Source organism: Chelonia mydas, chromosome 7 (assembly GCF_015237465.2).
Source record: "Chelonia mydas isolate rCheMyd1 chromosome 7, rCheMyd1.pri.v2, whole genome shotgun sequence".
Classification (NCBI taxonomy): domain Eukaryota; kingdom Metazoa; phylum Chordata; order Testudines; family Cheloniidae; genus Chelonia; species Chelonia mydas.
The window spans coordinates 2,918,932-2,935,507 of record NC_057853.1 but is presented as its reverse complement, the minus strand read 5'-3'; the positions used below and the strand labels follow the sequence as shown (position 1 = coordinate 2,935,507).

The 16,576-nt window shown below is 42.1% G+C and overlaps 1 protein-coding gene across 24 annotated transcripts in view; it reads left to right on the top strand.

Moving 5' to 3' along the window:
* The window catches only part of FHIT (fragile histidine triad diadenosine triphosphatase), a 1,053,300-nt gene that overhangs the window by 825,820 nt on the left and 210,904 nt on the right, over positions 1 to 16,576 (top strand). The window lies entirely within an intron of this gene.

Sequence of the window (16,576 nt, the reverse complement as noted above, 5' to 3'; positions counted from 1 at the left end):
AGTTTTCAGCTGTGAAAATACCATCTCTGTCCTTCTTACAGAGAGAGGCTCTCAGATCATGATTGGCTGTACCTTGTTTATTTCACATGCATAGAAAGCTACAGGAGGAAAGCAATTTTTGTTGTTGTTTAGACAGTGAAAATATTGCCTTTTTCTTCATAATTTCTTTGCTTTTCCTATTTATTACTGAATGAATTGAGGCTGATGAAAGGAACAGTTAACTGAACTACATTAGAAAAGCTACTTCTTTTTATCCATGCTTTCTCTCTCCACGTTCTCATCACATTCTTGTTAGCAAAGTTCAAATCTAAAGGAGCCAATGAAGCTTAAAAATAGTTTTTAAGCCATGCTAGTGCAAAAAAAAAATCTATTATATTCTCCATTCAAGTAATAAAAAAGATAAAATCCAAGATGGTTCTCGGGCCATGTTTCACTCCCCCATCATGCAAATGCAAACACAGATGTAGTTAGATTATCTGCCTGCGCATTAAATAAGGGCTATTTTTTATACTTGGAATCAAAGGAAAATCAAAATATGGTTATGGTTTAGCACTCTGTAAAATCAGATTATATGTCTGGAAGAAGCTGTTTAGGTTGATTAAGATAACTCTGACAACCAAATGATGGCAAACAGAAACAATTCACTTAATTCCAATCTGGCTTGTTGACCTTACCATTGATATTGCTTTTATTGCTTGCTGTGAATATCTAACCGAGAGCAGGGGAGTGGAAGAAGAAAATCTCCAGACTGCTGGGAAGCTTACGGGATGCATAGCACTGAAACACAATTTACTGCAGTGCTGCAACAAAACAGATTCTATCGCTCCAGTGCTAGGCTGCTGGATTGCACTGGGAACGGGATGTTGATGGGTGAAAATGATTATTTTCAACCTAGTTTTCTTTAAAAAAAAAAATGAAGGCTTTGACATTAAAACCCAACATGATTTTGGAAGCAAGACACAATATTTCTTTCTGTTACCAAGATCATATTATCTTTCCCATGAGAGGCTCCCGAGAAGCTGCTATTTTAAAAAGTGAAAAAAACATTAGTGCTAATGATCAAAATTAGAAGTGAAAAATGTGATTGAGGACAGTGACTAGTATATGTTTAGGCTTTAAAAGATGCAAGAGAAAAGGCAGGTAAATATTCCTCATTTTCTGTTTTTACAAAGCGTACTGTGCATGTGTCCAGCCAATGAATTGTGAAAATATGTGGGCACATGGAATGCCCCTGTCCCATCCGTCTAACAAGTGTAATGAGAGGGTAATGACCCCCTGCTCAGCCCCTGGACTCAAAGAGTGTGTGTTTTCAGAAATAGGAAGTTAGCAGGTTGCATTTTTGCACTTTTCTGCATCATTGGACAAAGCTATAGTTTATTGCCATCGTTCTGATGATATTTCTCACCTGAAAATGCAAACAATGATTGTGTTCAGAGACTTAGGAACCTTCAGAACTGACCTCAGATTACTGTGATCTGAATCTTGTTTAAGGAAAATAGTGAAGTGGGGATGGGTAATTTAATAGCTGTGTTCCTCCCAGGTGGCTGGGGATCATGAAGTCTGAAGTCACTTACTTGATACATGAATAATTTACACATCTTACATCAAATATGTAGTGTGTTGGTTATTTATATATAAGAGATGCATAGTTATATATTCCCATACAGAAAATGTTATTAACTCACCTCCAGGATGTCAAATTCATTCTGTGGAAGGGACTGCATTCCATTGTTAATTAGGGACAGTGGACAAGAGCATATATTTAGCATTATCCTCCCTCAACAGACATCTGCCACTCAGGTCAGTAAGGCTATGTCTGTGCTGCAGAGTCAACTTGGGTCTGAGCAGCCAGATAACCCTTCCCCAGTGTGAGCAGCCATGCTGCAAACAAAGCCCTACTTTACCAGGTGTGTCCCCCTAGTGCTGCCATCTGGGGCCAATCCGCTGGCTCTTAGTGCAGCAATAAGCTACCCCGTCCTCTGATTCTTTCCTGGGAATTGTGGGAGAACTTGTCTGCCTTTCTGGGCACATGGGGGGAATTGTGGGAAAGCACTGGAGGACTAGCTGCACTCACTTGGTTTGCCCTGCATCCCCACTGCAAAGTGTGTGGGGGAGAGAAGTTGTCAGCCCATGTGAAAGCAGCACTTGGGCATCACCCTGTAACCCCGGGCAAGCCAGCTAACCTGGGTTGAAAACACCACCAAACTTGGGCAGGTGTTTTTTGTGTTAGGAGAACACCCGGGTAACAGCTAGGGCTAACTCTGCAGGGAAGGCATACCCTAAGAGGCTTGCAAAAGATCTAGTGGGCTGGAGCTCCAGAATAATTCCTCACAACAGCACTAACGCTAAAAAAAGCACAGCCACCAGAAGTCCTACAATAACGTTTCCACCCGGTGCAGTACCAGCCCGCTATCATCATGATGCTCATCCCCACCATCACACTAAGGCTCCAAACCTGCAAACACTCAAACTACTCACAGACCTAAAATTAAGTATCTGCACAAGTGTTTGCCAGATTGGGGCCTATAGCCTACCTACTTTTAACAACATTGTCACCCGCAATGAACACTTGAGAAGACTGCAAGTCGCAGTTCAATCAAATTAAACAGTAGCCTATGTTGTAGAGTTTGCTTCAGTGCATGAGTGAGTCAGTCTGAAAAATTAGCAATTTGTTTGCTACTGAGGTCTGCAAAAGAAGGTAAGAAACAGCAAGAATCTTTTTATCAGGGGGCTGTTTTAAAATGCTTACAACTCATAAACTAATGAGCCGAGTTATGTGAGTTCTTTCTTGTGCTCCAAGAGGATGTACTGTAATTTTGGAGAAGCTAGGCTGTCTTTTTCGTGCATAAGAAAGAAGTCGAATCCTATTTTAAGTATAAATCACAGCTTATCCTTCACTATGGAACCATCTCTAATTATAAATGTTCTGTGTGTGTGTGTGTGTACATTACACTTTATATATAACAGATATATTGATTGCCAATGAGATGATTCTTTTGGTTTTAGTGTATCTATTGATGTCAGCTGTGATTCTGTGGTGTTTACATGAGGTGTTTAGGTTTTACCCAGAAATCCTATATAGTTTTTTGCAGTGCCAATCCAGAGCCTAGTGCTAGGTAGTCAATGCCATGATATCAAATGACCAGCTGGATTGTCCTTTATGCTGTCCTGCTTACACTGTTTCTGGATTTCTCTTTTCTACTGGGATACTTGAATGGTGGCTTGTTGCAGAGTAGAACCAAGATCTTCAAATAGTCCACCTAGAGGTTTTGTAGCAGCTAATGCGGGTGATTAGAGCCATATCTGTTGTGTTCCATTCAATTTAATACTGCCTTTCGTGATCATGAGTGTCTGGCACCTAAGCTCAAATGACCAGCGTCGAGACTCAGACAGGGCGAGTACCCCCACTCCCTTATACAGAGCAGGCAGTTGCAAGTTCTAGGCAGCGTCATGGTGCTTCTTCTAAATGCGCGCGTGTGTGTGTGTGTGTGAGAGAGAGAGAGAGATATCTTCCCACACAGCAGTGAGTCCATCCCAGACCCCATGAATGATCTTCACTTGCTCAGGGGTCTTCTGCTCCCTCCCCACCCTGGCTGTCAGGCAACAGGCCTCAACACATCTACCTGGACAGGAAATCCTGCAGAGTCCTAAAGCGCAGAGTAAAAGGGAGCAGTGTGTTGTTTTAGGACCTCTGACACAGATTCTATGCAGGGCCTGGGGATTGTTCACATTCCCCTGGACTCCTCTTCTACCCCCAACTTGGGCTCCAGGATGGGCCTGGAAATGGAGGGACAATTCTACAGGGATGGCTGACGCCTCCCTCCCCCACTTCCAAGCAGGCTTGTGGGAAATCTGCAGGTGGGAGATACAATTTACTCTCAAGTCTGGGGAAATGATTTGATTGTGCATCCAGGAGGTGGGTTCTGCCCATTCCCCACTCATATCTGAAAGAAGCAGATGCTGTCGTTCACAATTATGCACGTACATTTGTATCCTTTCTGTTTTATTCTGGTGAGGTTTTTCTACTGTGCCTGTCATTGTGGGGTCCAGTTGCCTTCCAGTAGTGCCTTAATGGACATGACTCACATGCAGTTCTTTCCTTGTTTCTCTCTTCCTCTCCACAGGGGGAAAATTGCTTGTAGATTCTCATGTAAAGAATTTTTACTTCTTCAGTCTGTGCTCAGTTTTCTCTAGTGCAGGCCAGGTCCTTGCATTTGGAATGGAAGGTGGTGAGCTTTGTGGTGGTTCAATCTGTGTGCACCTGGACCATCCAAATCTGGGTACAGGAAAATCAGCTCAGTGGCTTAACACAGGGCTTTTAAATGTATGTCAAGTGAGCAGCATTTGAAAATCTACCCTGGTGTAATTTACAGCCTTCTTTGTAAGACCACGTCAATAAATGTGTATCCTGCCGTTGTGGGCATAGAGCTTATTAGGGAATGTACCCTAAACCTGGCCTTTTATGTGGGATTGCAAACATCCTGAGAAACGCCATGCATTCTGTACTCTTGAAAGGCTACACAAATCAAGCTGGCAGGGGCATGATGCAGCTAATTTATCTGTAGAGACAAGATAATATTGCACAGCAAGTGACTGTTGCACAAACACCTATTAACACACATCTCATTCTGCAACAGTGTCAAAATCTCAGTCCTCTCAGCACCGCCTACGATATTCACGACTGCCAGCTCGCCAGTTTCAGGTTCACATAAAGAAATAAGAAAGCCAGGCTGATGTTGGCAGTGTGAGTATGTATGCAGAAATTTATTTTGTGTGTCACATATTCCACTAATTATTTTACACTGAGAAGATTGCTTCTCCATTATTTTTTGATGTGCATGTTTTTCTTTCACAGATGCTTTTTTAGTGCTGCACTAAATCAATCCACCTGGTTTGCATTCTTTAGGAATCTTAACTTGAAGTGAAAAGTGCAGCGTTTATTTAAGCCTACTGCAAACATTCTCATCCTATCTGCCTAGTGCGCTGGACTTGGGGTTTCATTATTCAAATTAATTACATCACATCACAAACTGATTGCATCAGAAGGATTAAAATTATTAACCACAACGCTCTGATATGGCAACAGAGTTTCTCTGCAGATTGCAGATGTGAATCCTTGTTTAATAACACATTGAAAACAATATTTTGCTCTCTTAATAGAGAGCAACACAAGGATGACCAAGAAGAAAAGTGCAAAAAGCAAAACATTGTACTTGTTTATAAACAAATTTAAAATTCCAAGTGAAAAAACAAGTAAGAAAATCAAACAGTTTTTGAAACGTAGAAATGCACTGTGAAACCTGAGAGCAAATGGTCTGTTTGCCTTTGCCTCTCTTGAAAGCTTGTAAGATGAGCAAAAATGGTTTGACAAAGTATAGTAGCCTCACTTACTGCTTTTGGAAACACACTGATGGTGCTTTGATGTAGAATATGTCATAGTGCAGCTATGTAATTGGTACTGCAAATCCAGTAGCCTCAGGACAGCAGTGGCTACTTTCAGCTCATAGCTTTCGTTCCATTTTTAAACAACATTTGGGTTTTGTGTTTTTCTTGAGAAATCTGTTTAAAGATAGGAATATGCTGCATCGTGAAGGGCAGTGTCTCTAGGTATTGGCTGCTCCAGTTGGACATTTCATACCTTGTTGCCCCTCATTTTGAAGCCCTCCACTGGGCTCCTTATTTTCCACTACATTAAATTCAAGCTCCTTTTCCTTGCCTTCAAGGCACTTCACAATTCTGCTCCTCCATAATAATTCACTGCCTTTTTCTCCTGTCTCTGGGATGCCAACAGGAAAGCAGCCAAGCAATGATGGCTATTTGGTTAAAATAGCCAGAGAGATCTGGGGCTTTTTAAACTTATTTTTAAATGAATTATTTTGAACCATCAAGTTTTGCAATTGCTAACCTCTGTATAATAGAAATGGGGGAAAGAAGGAACTGGAAGGGACTTCAGTTGGTCATCTAGTCTTGTCCCTTGCACTAAGGTAGGACTAAGTATAGACCATCCCTGACAGGGGTTCGTCTGTGTTATGCTACCTCTTAACGTGTCATCTAAACAGCTTTTAAACCTCTTCTCACCGCTTTGCAGCGAACGCCGTATCTGTGTTAAACAACCTTCTGTCCCAGGGCAGAGTAACGTTCTTTCTGAGACACACGCGTTGCCTTGTGTATGAAAGTGTTGCCATTTAACCCAACGGCTGGACGTGATGCTATGCTGTACTCTGTATGGGGTGTAAATCATTTGTTAAACAAGTGCTGCAAAAGTAGAACCGAGTTTTAATAGGTTTTTCTGAATAGCTTTTTCCTAGCATTGTGTTTCACTTTATAGCAAAATACCACAGGCCAAAATTCCCACCTTTTATAATTTTGCTGTTATTTTGTGACCACATTCTTCCCTAATTGGTGGGGCCCTCGTCCTTCTAAGGAACTGCCCATACAAAGGGAGCACAGGTAAGAAAGGCTGCACAGAGACTCATGGACATAACCAGCGTCTCTCTCACTTATGCATACGTGTTAGTGAGAGACAGAAGCGTGCTTTCTGCAAGCACAGACTTGGCCACTTCTAGACATTTTTGCATCTTTTAGCCCAAAGCCATTTGCAGTTGACTGAGCTGTGAAACTTTGATGTCTCAGCTGTCTGGCTGGATCCCACTCCATCCTGTGTCTCTTGTGGCATCAGAGGATCATAGTGTTTTGCTCTTCTTATTTGGAATATTAATGATTCAGTTTAAGCCAGACAAAGGGCACCCATTTACCAGAGTGATGGCTGCCTTATAAATTCGTGTAATAAATAAAAGAGTAAATCTCGCCCCATATTTTTCAATGCAAGTTACATCAACTGCAGAGGATGAAAGGCTGTCCATAAAAACCCCATAAAAACCCAGCACTGCTTGAGTAAATTTGATGCTAAAAAATGTAAGGCAGACAGGTTTTCTCACTTGAAAGATTAGACATTTAGGCCATCTTCTGATCTTTTGAAATGACAAATACATCTGGGATTTGACCTTTAATGGTGCTCAGTCCCAGTGGTGTATATTTTAGTCTATGTTCTGCATCACCACATTAGCTCACAGAGGAGAAGTATGTAGAAAACAAAGTCCCTGTGTGCGTATGATTTTCAGACAGAAAGCCAAGGTTAAATTTATCAGATAAAACATTCATGCAAAAGGGCTCACCTGGCTCTTGATGGGACAAGAGGAAGAGGGTGGAAAATGTTACCTTATCATGTGTAATAGAACTGCCTTTGAAAAGAGGGGGGGAAATAGAACAAAATCTGGTTCTTAATTCACCGTAAGAGGCGCTGGCATTCTCTTGAGCCTCAGTGTTGTACTCCTCAGTGAGGCCCAAATCGGGGTTTATGTCAGCAGAGCAGAAATCACTGCACACACTTCAGTGGCGTTATGCTGGATTTATAGTCATGAATCTCACAGTAGACTCGGCCCCTGATTTAGCGCACTGGCCTTTTTCCACGTGAAGAGCTGAGGACAGATTCTAATTTATGTCACGCGCAACAACTAATCTGGTGGTTTTATCCTCCTCCCAGTTTGTGCATCTCAGAAAAGACACCAATGAGTTTGATACAGTTCAGCATGATTGGCAGACTCTCTTCAGAAAGAGATCTGCTACTTAAATAGAAAGAGATGTTACAGGTCAGGATTAAGGTGTATTACATATATTGTACTGTGTCTGCATTAAGCTGGTGCTGTTCATGGTGGTTCTTTCATTACATAAGCACTCAATACCCACATAGATTTTGAAGGAAAAACATTCCAGTTCAGATTCTCAGAATCCCCCATGCAATTCATTTCCTAGCTAAAGGCATTCCTGACTTTTGTTGTGTCTTGCTATTTCAAATGTCCAGAACTAATGCTGCAATAAGGAATGAATCAATGGAGACCAACTGAATGATTTAACAATTTACATGATCCTTTTAATTAGTATTTGACAGACGAGTTCAGCACAGAGTTGTAGGTTTCAAGCTGTAACATCTCTGTCCAATTTTGGGATAAAATATGTGTTCTCAGAAAAGAAAGTTTAACTATAATAACTGGCTGGGTGAGCAAAATTAATCCTAAATCTTACCTGTTCCCATTTCTTTTCCGTGATCCTAACTCTTCCTTCTGTGGGACTTCATCCTACACGGTTCTGAGATGCTCGGTTCCTTGCAGGAGTTTTCAACATCTGGCCGCAGATCAGAAGGACTCATGCTCACTTTTTATCAAGAGCATGTTTCTAGCGGATGATAACTAATGAGAGCTGATTGAACAAGCCTCTTGTCTTAAACTGCTGAAGGAAGCCCTGACACGCAATGAGCAAAGGATGGGAGCCAGAATTAGGGGCCTACTCAGCCCTTCCAAGTGGATAACTCATGGGAAGGGTAAAGTACTCAGAGATCATCTGAATTTACAGAATGACTGAACTATTCACCTCTAGTCACCTGAGAGGCAGAGTTGTCCAGTGGGTAAAGCACTGGACTGGGAGCCAGGAGACCTGGGTCCTACTCCCGTCTCTGCTATTGACGCACTGGGAAACCGATGGCGCGTTGCATCACCTCTCTTTCCCTTCTCATCACGTGCCTGGTTGTACCATATCTAGCCTATCCTGGATTGCTAGTATGGGCGTCTCTGGTGCTGGTATCATAGAAACAATCATAATCTTTACCTTTGGGGTGGGGTTAGCGCAGGCGTGGATCTTTAAGAAATGCTGACGCTATCTGTTCTGGAAACCTGGTGCAGGAACCCTTCCCACTGCCCTCATTCCTGGAAGCATGGCTCCCTGTTCCTCCCTGTTGCATATGTCCTTTGTGAACCCTCCAAGAAGGGTTTTGTTGCTGTTTGTTTTTATGCTGGCATTCCTGATGAATGTCCCTCTGCCTCCAGACTATTCAGCATGGAGCAGGGGCTCCCTGCCTTAGCCCACCACCGCCTCTCCCAAAAGAGCCACGTGGAGGTGGCATGGAAAGTCTTTTGAAGGGCAAATTGGGGCTACAGAGAAGGGTGGTTAATGCAGATTCATGACATCCGCACCCCTTTCCCGTACTTTTCTGCTCCACTCTGCGCCCTGGTGTGGGCAGGGTCTGTAGTTCCTCAGTACAACCACAGTGTGCTAATCTCTAATTCCTCAATAAGAGCAGAGATTGAGCACCACAGTGCAAGACTGCAGGTCTGGGAAATTCGTCATTTTTTACTTCTGGGTGGAAGCCCACAAAATGTTATGTCTGCATGCACAGATGGATATTGCATACTGTCTCCTCTGAATAAATCCTGCTAGTGTAGCAAAGCAAGCATGTATGATAGGCTGTAACAAGGCCTGCAGCCTCTAGGATAAAAAGTTGAACAGACATCCAGTGTTAGCTAATCAAGCTTTCCATGGAGGAAAAAAGGTGTGCTGTTTGGTAATCCGCTCAGGGATTCGACTTTTCACCCCCTTTCTTCTTTAATGCTGAGCAGCTATAGTACGCCAGGTGCTGCACAAACACACCGAAAGACAGTCTGTCGCCCGAAGAGCTTACAGTGTACGTGGGCAAGACAGGCAAGCAAAATGTGTGAAGTGATATTAGAAATCCAGCGTGTTAGTTGCTTTCTTTTTCTAGTGTTATTTTCCTTCTTTCCATTCCCTTTTACAACCCTCTCTCATCTCCTTCCCTCACGCTAGTTCTCTGGCCAGGTGCTTCTGCGGTAGCTGCCCCAATGAATACTCATTGCTTCCTGTCCACCCTATAGCATAGATCCAAGCTCTGTATCAGAGGGTGGAGAAAACAAACGAGTAAGCAAGCAAACAAAACCAGTGGGTTGGTGCCCATGATATTGAGCATCTGACTTCGTTAAACCAGCTAAAATTCTAACCTTAAATGGGTGTCATTCCAGCAGCAGATTTTGGATGTATTTGTAGTATTTTAAATGGATTTAATGCTTGTGAGCAGTGCCATTTTGACAGCCATAGGACTGTTTGCCCAGAGAGGAGGTACAGCATTGCAGCTCTGAATAATGGCTCATCAGAGTGCCTGAGCCCTTTATGGAGAGGCCCCTTCCAGAGGTGTGAGATCAGTTGCAAACCCATTCAGTTCTTGGTCTCTTTGCTCAGACTAACAAGCAAACCAGTTAGTGCCAATTTTAGTGGTGGGTTTTGTTCATATTTGTCAACTCTGAAGAGAACTGAAGCACCAACCCAGTTATTCAGGCCTTGACTTTTGGTTAAGACCAACCTTGTTTGTATTCAAACTGGAGACCTCATGGCAAATAGTTCTGTATCCCATTTCCAGTTCATTGAGTCCCACTTACCCACATGACTTCTGTGACTTTGAGCCCAATTCTCAGCTGGTGTAAGTGGCGACGTCCCTGGTTCAATGGAGTGGCACCCATTTACAAGCAGAGAACTTGACCTTGGGTGTGCAAACAACCAACTAAATGTACTACTGTTTATTTGCATGCCCAATTACAATTTGCTTGTGTAATCTTAGTCACTAAATATGCACAGTAGATTATTTTTATGATGTCCAGAAAGCATAATTTGATGTACGGAGTTACTTTCTTTATATGTCTTTCTCTTCACCCAAAGCAGTGCACTGTCACAATGTGCAGCTGTAGGAACTACACCAAGGAAAAATCACAGAATTTATTAGATTCTAATAAACTCCCCTCAGTGCACACACATATTCAATATCTTCCATTAACATTAATGAGAGTTATGCATGCATCCCATGGAGAATAGGCCCCGTTGTTTTATTTCCTTTCCTTGGTTTTAGTATTAAATCTCATCCCACAGTCAGATCTGTAGGGCATACGTGTACTCCTGCTGCTCACTTACTTGCTCTACTTAATATATACAGCTTGATCACAGCCTTCTTGCATAGTAAAGCTGAATGAGCACAAATAAAGAAAAAAATCTCCCTAAACAGAATTTCTGCATTTGGACAAAAATGAGGACTATGTAAATGAATGAATTAATGGATAACTATTGATTACCAGTAGAATCTAATGAAATCATAAATATCCCCCTGAACAATTACTTGCGCCATGTTATTAAATTATCAAATCCATAACTAGTTTTGAAGCTAAGACTCTTAGTGCTTGAGGGAGCAAAGTTGGGTTTTGGAGGCAGTGGCAGTGCCCCGGTAGAGAAATTTATGATTTAATTTGCTGAGTAATCTAATTTCAAATAACTATGGAGTTTCTAAAAAATGAACTTGGATTAGATTTTCTTGTCAGGAATAAATAGGAAATATTGGCCAGTGTAGTCATTATCTGTAGTGTGTTGAGAAGACAGAATTGCTGTATGGGATGTGACTGCTGCTCGCTCTCGGTTCTTTTATCTTGTGTTCCCTGGTACTGTTATCCATACCTTGGAACCTGCCAAGGTCCAAACGCAGGCTGCACCCATGTGACAAAGATCCCAAAAGCAGGAGAGAGACAACTCATTCATCCAAGAAACTGATTCTGTCCTTCAGTGTATATAATTCAGCTTTGAGATTATTTTTTCCTGAAGTAAATGGTGCTCAAGATGTGTGGCGCATAGGGACCTCTGGGATTAAAACACGTGACGTCCCTTGAAACAAGGGATATTGGAGAGGTATGCTAAGCAAGCAGTATTCTTCATTCAGGCTTTATTTCACTTGCTTGGGAAGGGTCCTTTGTTTACGATTTTGAAAACAGATCGCTTACAAAACCCATTTACTATTACTCCTAATTCCCTTCTGCACAATACATATGGCATCTAAGAACAATGCTACATTGGTTTAATGTCACTCTTAGGGTACGTCTCCACTCCAGGCATTACAAGGGCAGCACTGCCACTGTATCTACAGTGGTGTAGATGCTGCTTACAGTGACGGAAGGAGTTTTTCCATCAATGTAAGTAAGCCATCTCCAGGAGCAGTGGTAATTAGGACGATGGGACAATTTTTCCATCAGCCTAGCTGTGTCTACATCAGGGGTTAGGTCAGCTTAACTGGGTGTGACGTAGCTAGGTCAATCTATATTTTAAGTGTAGACCAGGGCATAGGGCTAACGTCAGCCTTGGCCTTCGTGGTGAGTGGGAGAGAGGTGCTGCATGGCCTACACAGAATCATTCCATGCCAGCCAGGTGCCTGCTCCTCTCAACATGAGCGGCATGTGCCACTGGGTACCACTTGCTGCCAACAGCAATCTATTCCGTGACTGTGAGAGTTAGAAATGTGCTGACCATACCCTCTTAGGGACATGTGGCCTGATCCAAAGCCCGTTGAAGTCCATGGAAAGATTCCTGTTGACTTCATGGTCTTTGGACCAGGCCTACATTGTATAAGCTAAAACTCATTCTCATAGTGCTCTCTTGAGAATCGTGGTGATGCCCTGACTTGCTGCTTATGTGAAGTGGTGAGTGGTAGGAAGAAGATCTCTAACTTCTCCTCTTTGACCCCTGTAAACTGGTACATGCAGGTCAGAATTCAGCCTCTATTCAGATTTATTAAAGAAAATTGGGAAAGGTTTAAAAAAAAACTTCCCAAACTTTACCATTTTCTGATGAACAATTTGCGGTGTCTGCTTAATAATCATTCCCAGTATTTGTTGAGCACCGAAGTTCATTTGCTAAAAAGTTATTCTACAGTTGCCTACCTGATTGACTGTATAATTAGCAGCAGATTGCAAGAGTAAAGTGCAACGACATATAGTGTATTATCTGCTAAGGGTGCATCTTGCTTACATTTCTTTGGCTTGACCTCAGCAGGTCCAGGCTTACAAACATATTCTCAGCTTTATTAAGCCGAACGTCTTCCAGTTTGCTTTAGTGAAATAGCCAATCCAATTGTGTGTACGTGTGCATGCACAAACACACACTTCTAATAACTGTACAGTGGACCAGACTAACAAATTTCCACAGGCTGCCAATGGCAGCTTGCAGACTTTATTGGGGAATGATACTTTGCTGTTTACGGTCTAATTATCCCTTGCCATTCAATGCTGAAACTTAACTAAATTTTGCTGAAAAGTAAAATATAATAATAATAATATAATATAAGCTTTAGTAAATTAGCCACAGTCTAAATGCAAAAATGAGGACACAATAGAAAATTAATATTTATTTTCTACCAGTGTGTAACCAGCTTTGTTAAGAAATGTCTGAAAGCTAAGAAGAGTTTGTTAGACAAATTATAATTTTAATTGCAAACCTAATTGATTATACTCAGCATGCTCATTAGGTTAAGGGAGAATGAGTCAACCCTCAAGGTCATTACAGTAATAGATATTGTAGGCATGGAATTTGTGATAAGCTGGTTTGTGAACATCTATCTAATTGCTCATTCATGGCAGTGTCTGCTACTTTTACTCCCGAAACACCTCTTTGTCCAATTTATTTAACACCCCTTAATATTCCAGTTAGATATACTAGAGGAAGCATCAAGCAATGAATTTCCAGCCCTTTTGTGCCTGAATGGCCGTCTGCTAAAAAATAATGGTGAGACTCAAAGCAGGGTGCATCATAACTGGAAATACTCACCTGCGGAGAACAGCAAGAATTTCTCATTGAACCCCTTCTCTCTCCCAAGAATAAGAATCATACAGGTAGGGAAATAGATTGGGAGAAGATGCTAAAAGGGACATTCTTCTTTAAATTGCACAAAATAATCAAAACTATGTTGTTGATATTGTTGTAGAACGCAGGCAACATACCAAGTGTTTGCAGTTAATTCTTTCATTGTTTGTTTGTTTGTTTGAGAAAGGCTGGGGGGAGTGTCTTAAAATTCAAATCTTTTCTTGGGAGACAAGGCAACTGAGATGTCACACAGCAAATTTCTTCACCTGAACAGGACTTTAAAGGATGAAAACATTCTCATGATAGTAGTACTGGGTTTTATACTGTGCTTTTCATCCATAGATCTCAAAGCACCTGACGTTGGAGGTAGATATAATAAGGTATCACTATCCCCATCATACAGATGAGAATATTGAGGCCCAAAGAGAAAGAAGTGGCTTGTGTAGGACCACCCAGGAATTCAGTGGAAGAACCAGGATTCAAGCCCAGGCCTCCTAAGTTCCAGTTTGGTGCCGAATCCACTCAGTCACTCTGCTTCTCTAATTCAGCTGCTATCTCTGCATATCCAATTGTGTGAAACTATTAGTGCCCACACCCCTATACCTCGGAGTGTAGCGTGCTGGGAGCTGAGGTGAGACAACCAAAGTCTTTCCTGTTAGATTCACAGATTGTATTCAGTGTGTGGACACAGAGGGGGATAGTCGGGGTTTTTCAGTTAAGACACATTTTCCTACATTCTTGGGATCATAGGTTTATTAAAAATAATTAAATAAAATGGTTGGAGGGGAGAAATTCTCAGTGCAGCATTGACAAACCTGAGCTGTGGGATAATGCACCGTTTGCGTGCAATCACACCAGCATTTGTTTAGTAACATCACACAGTCATTTGGTTGTACCTCACCAACATCAGATAAATGAAAACAAATAAATATTTTACAATATTCCAATTTAATTACAATATAATTTAATAGTGACTTTAATCATTTTGTTGCTGCATTGTGAAAAAAATGGTAAAAATTCAGTAAAGTGCAGATTCCTTATATTAAAAAAGCCCGTGCAGAAGGAAGCCTTGGGGCTAGTCTGCACTGCTGCGTTATAATCAGCGCAGGGGCACCGACGCAGCTGTGCCGCTGGAGGGCATCTGGTGGAGACGCGCTGTGTCGACGGTAGGGTGCTCTTCCATCAACATAATTACTCCACCTCAGTGATAGGTGGAAGCTATGTTGGTAGGAGAGTGTCTACCGCCGCCATAGCTCATTGTAGACACCGCTTGAAGTCAGTGTAACTCATGTCGCTCGGGGGTGTGTGTGGTTTTTTTCACACCCTTGAGCAACATAAATTACATCGACTTCAGCAGTCGTGTAGACAAGCCCTTTGAGTTCCCTCTGCTATGGTCAGACTCCTTTCCAGTAGTAGTCTTTGGCATCAGACTTTTCTTCAGTCTTCTGGGAGAGGCAGCTTTGGATGCAAGTTTTTAAGACCGGTTTTCACTCATCCCTAAAACTCAGTTGCAGACACACAGTTGTGATGGCTAATGAGATCTCGCCCTCCTTAAAGAAATGTGTTCATCAACCTTCTACCCTCCGGTGCAGAGGTTAACAGGTTGGTTGACTGAATGACTGGTTGATTCACATCACTGAAAAAGGGGTCTCCAGACTCTCCCACATATCTTAGTCCCCTATCGCCACCTTGTATATTGAATGATGAGAACATTTGTTATGCAAACACACTGCCGTCTGTTGTACTGCAACTCTTTAGATCAGTCCTTACTGTCCTTGTTTAAGTGTGTGCTCACATTTCGCACGGTAGGTGGTGATAGTACTTTTAGAAATTGAAGAGGTGTGTGGAGTTATGTTCTACTTTAGGAAAAGTGAAGGTAACGGAACCCTAATGAAAATGTTATGTCTTGATATAAGTCTGGGATTTTACTATTTTGTTTCATGTTAGTTTTAATTACATTGTAGTAAACTCTAAAGAGGAATATAATCCTTTTTTGGGAGAAGGTTATTCACTGGAATAACTAGCTGCAGTTCTCAAAATGGTGTTTGGGTATATTTTAATTAAGAGGTTTCAAACCAATCATTTTCCAGTACCCGATCTCTTTGCTAATTTCCATTTCTTTTCCCATTAAGAAACGATAAATTGTAACCCATCATGGAAAGTTATGTAGGTCATTATCATGAATGGAACTGCAATTAAATTCAGTTTTCAAACAAAAATCTTGTCGTAATATAGGTGCTAGTATGGGTAGTACTCTTTCCTCCCGGCCAGAAATGTCTTAGGTTCAAGTCCTACATAAGACTTGCCTTTAAAATGAACACTAATGCTGCTGGACAGTCTTAGGACAGGACAGTGCCATTGGAGTTTAAGAGTGTTTCAGAGGAGCAGCCGTGTTAGTCTATACCCGCAAAGGGAACAGGAGGACTTGTGGCACTTTTAAGTGCTTCAGAAGCTAGAGTCTAGCTCATGTCTTTTGGTAGCTGTCCAGGTGCAAATGAAATGTCCCATGGCGCTTTTTATTTAAACAAGCAGCAGGAGGATAACCTTGTTCTCGTGGTCAATATCAGCCCTCCCACTGCAAAACGAAGACGGATGTTTAAGGCAGATTGTGAGTCGCTGTTGGCTGTACAGTGGCTGATCTCATTGCCTGCACAGCCGCTGCACTGGTGGGTGTTATTTGTGGTGCTATGGCAGGACCTAGTGGCTTCAGCCCTGTTCTTCTAGACCCTCGACAACCCTATACAAAGAGATGGTCCCTACCCCCAAAGGGTTTACAGTTGAATTATATCCTGGGAACTACAGGCCAGTCAGCCTCACCTCAGTCCCTGGAAAAATCATGGAGCAGGTCCTCGAGGAATCAATTCTGAAGCACTTAGAGGAGAGGAAAGTGATCAGGAACAGTCAGCATGGATTCACCAAGGGCAAGTCGTGCCTGACTAATCTAATTGCCTTCTATGACGAGATAACTGGCTCTGTGGACGAGGGGAAAGCGATGGACGTATTGTTCCTTGACCTTGACTTTAGCAAAGCTTTTGACACTGTCTCCCACAGTATTCTTGCCAGC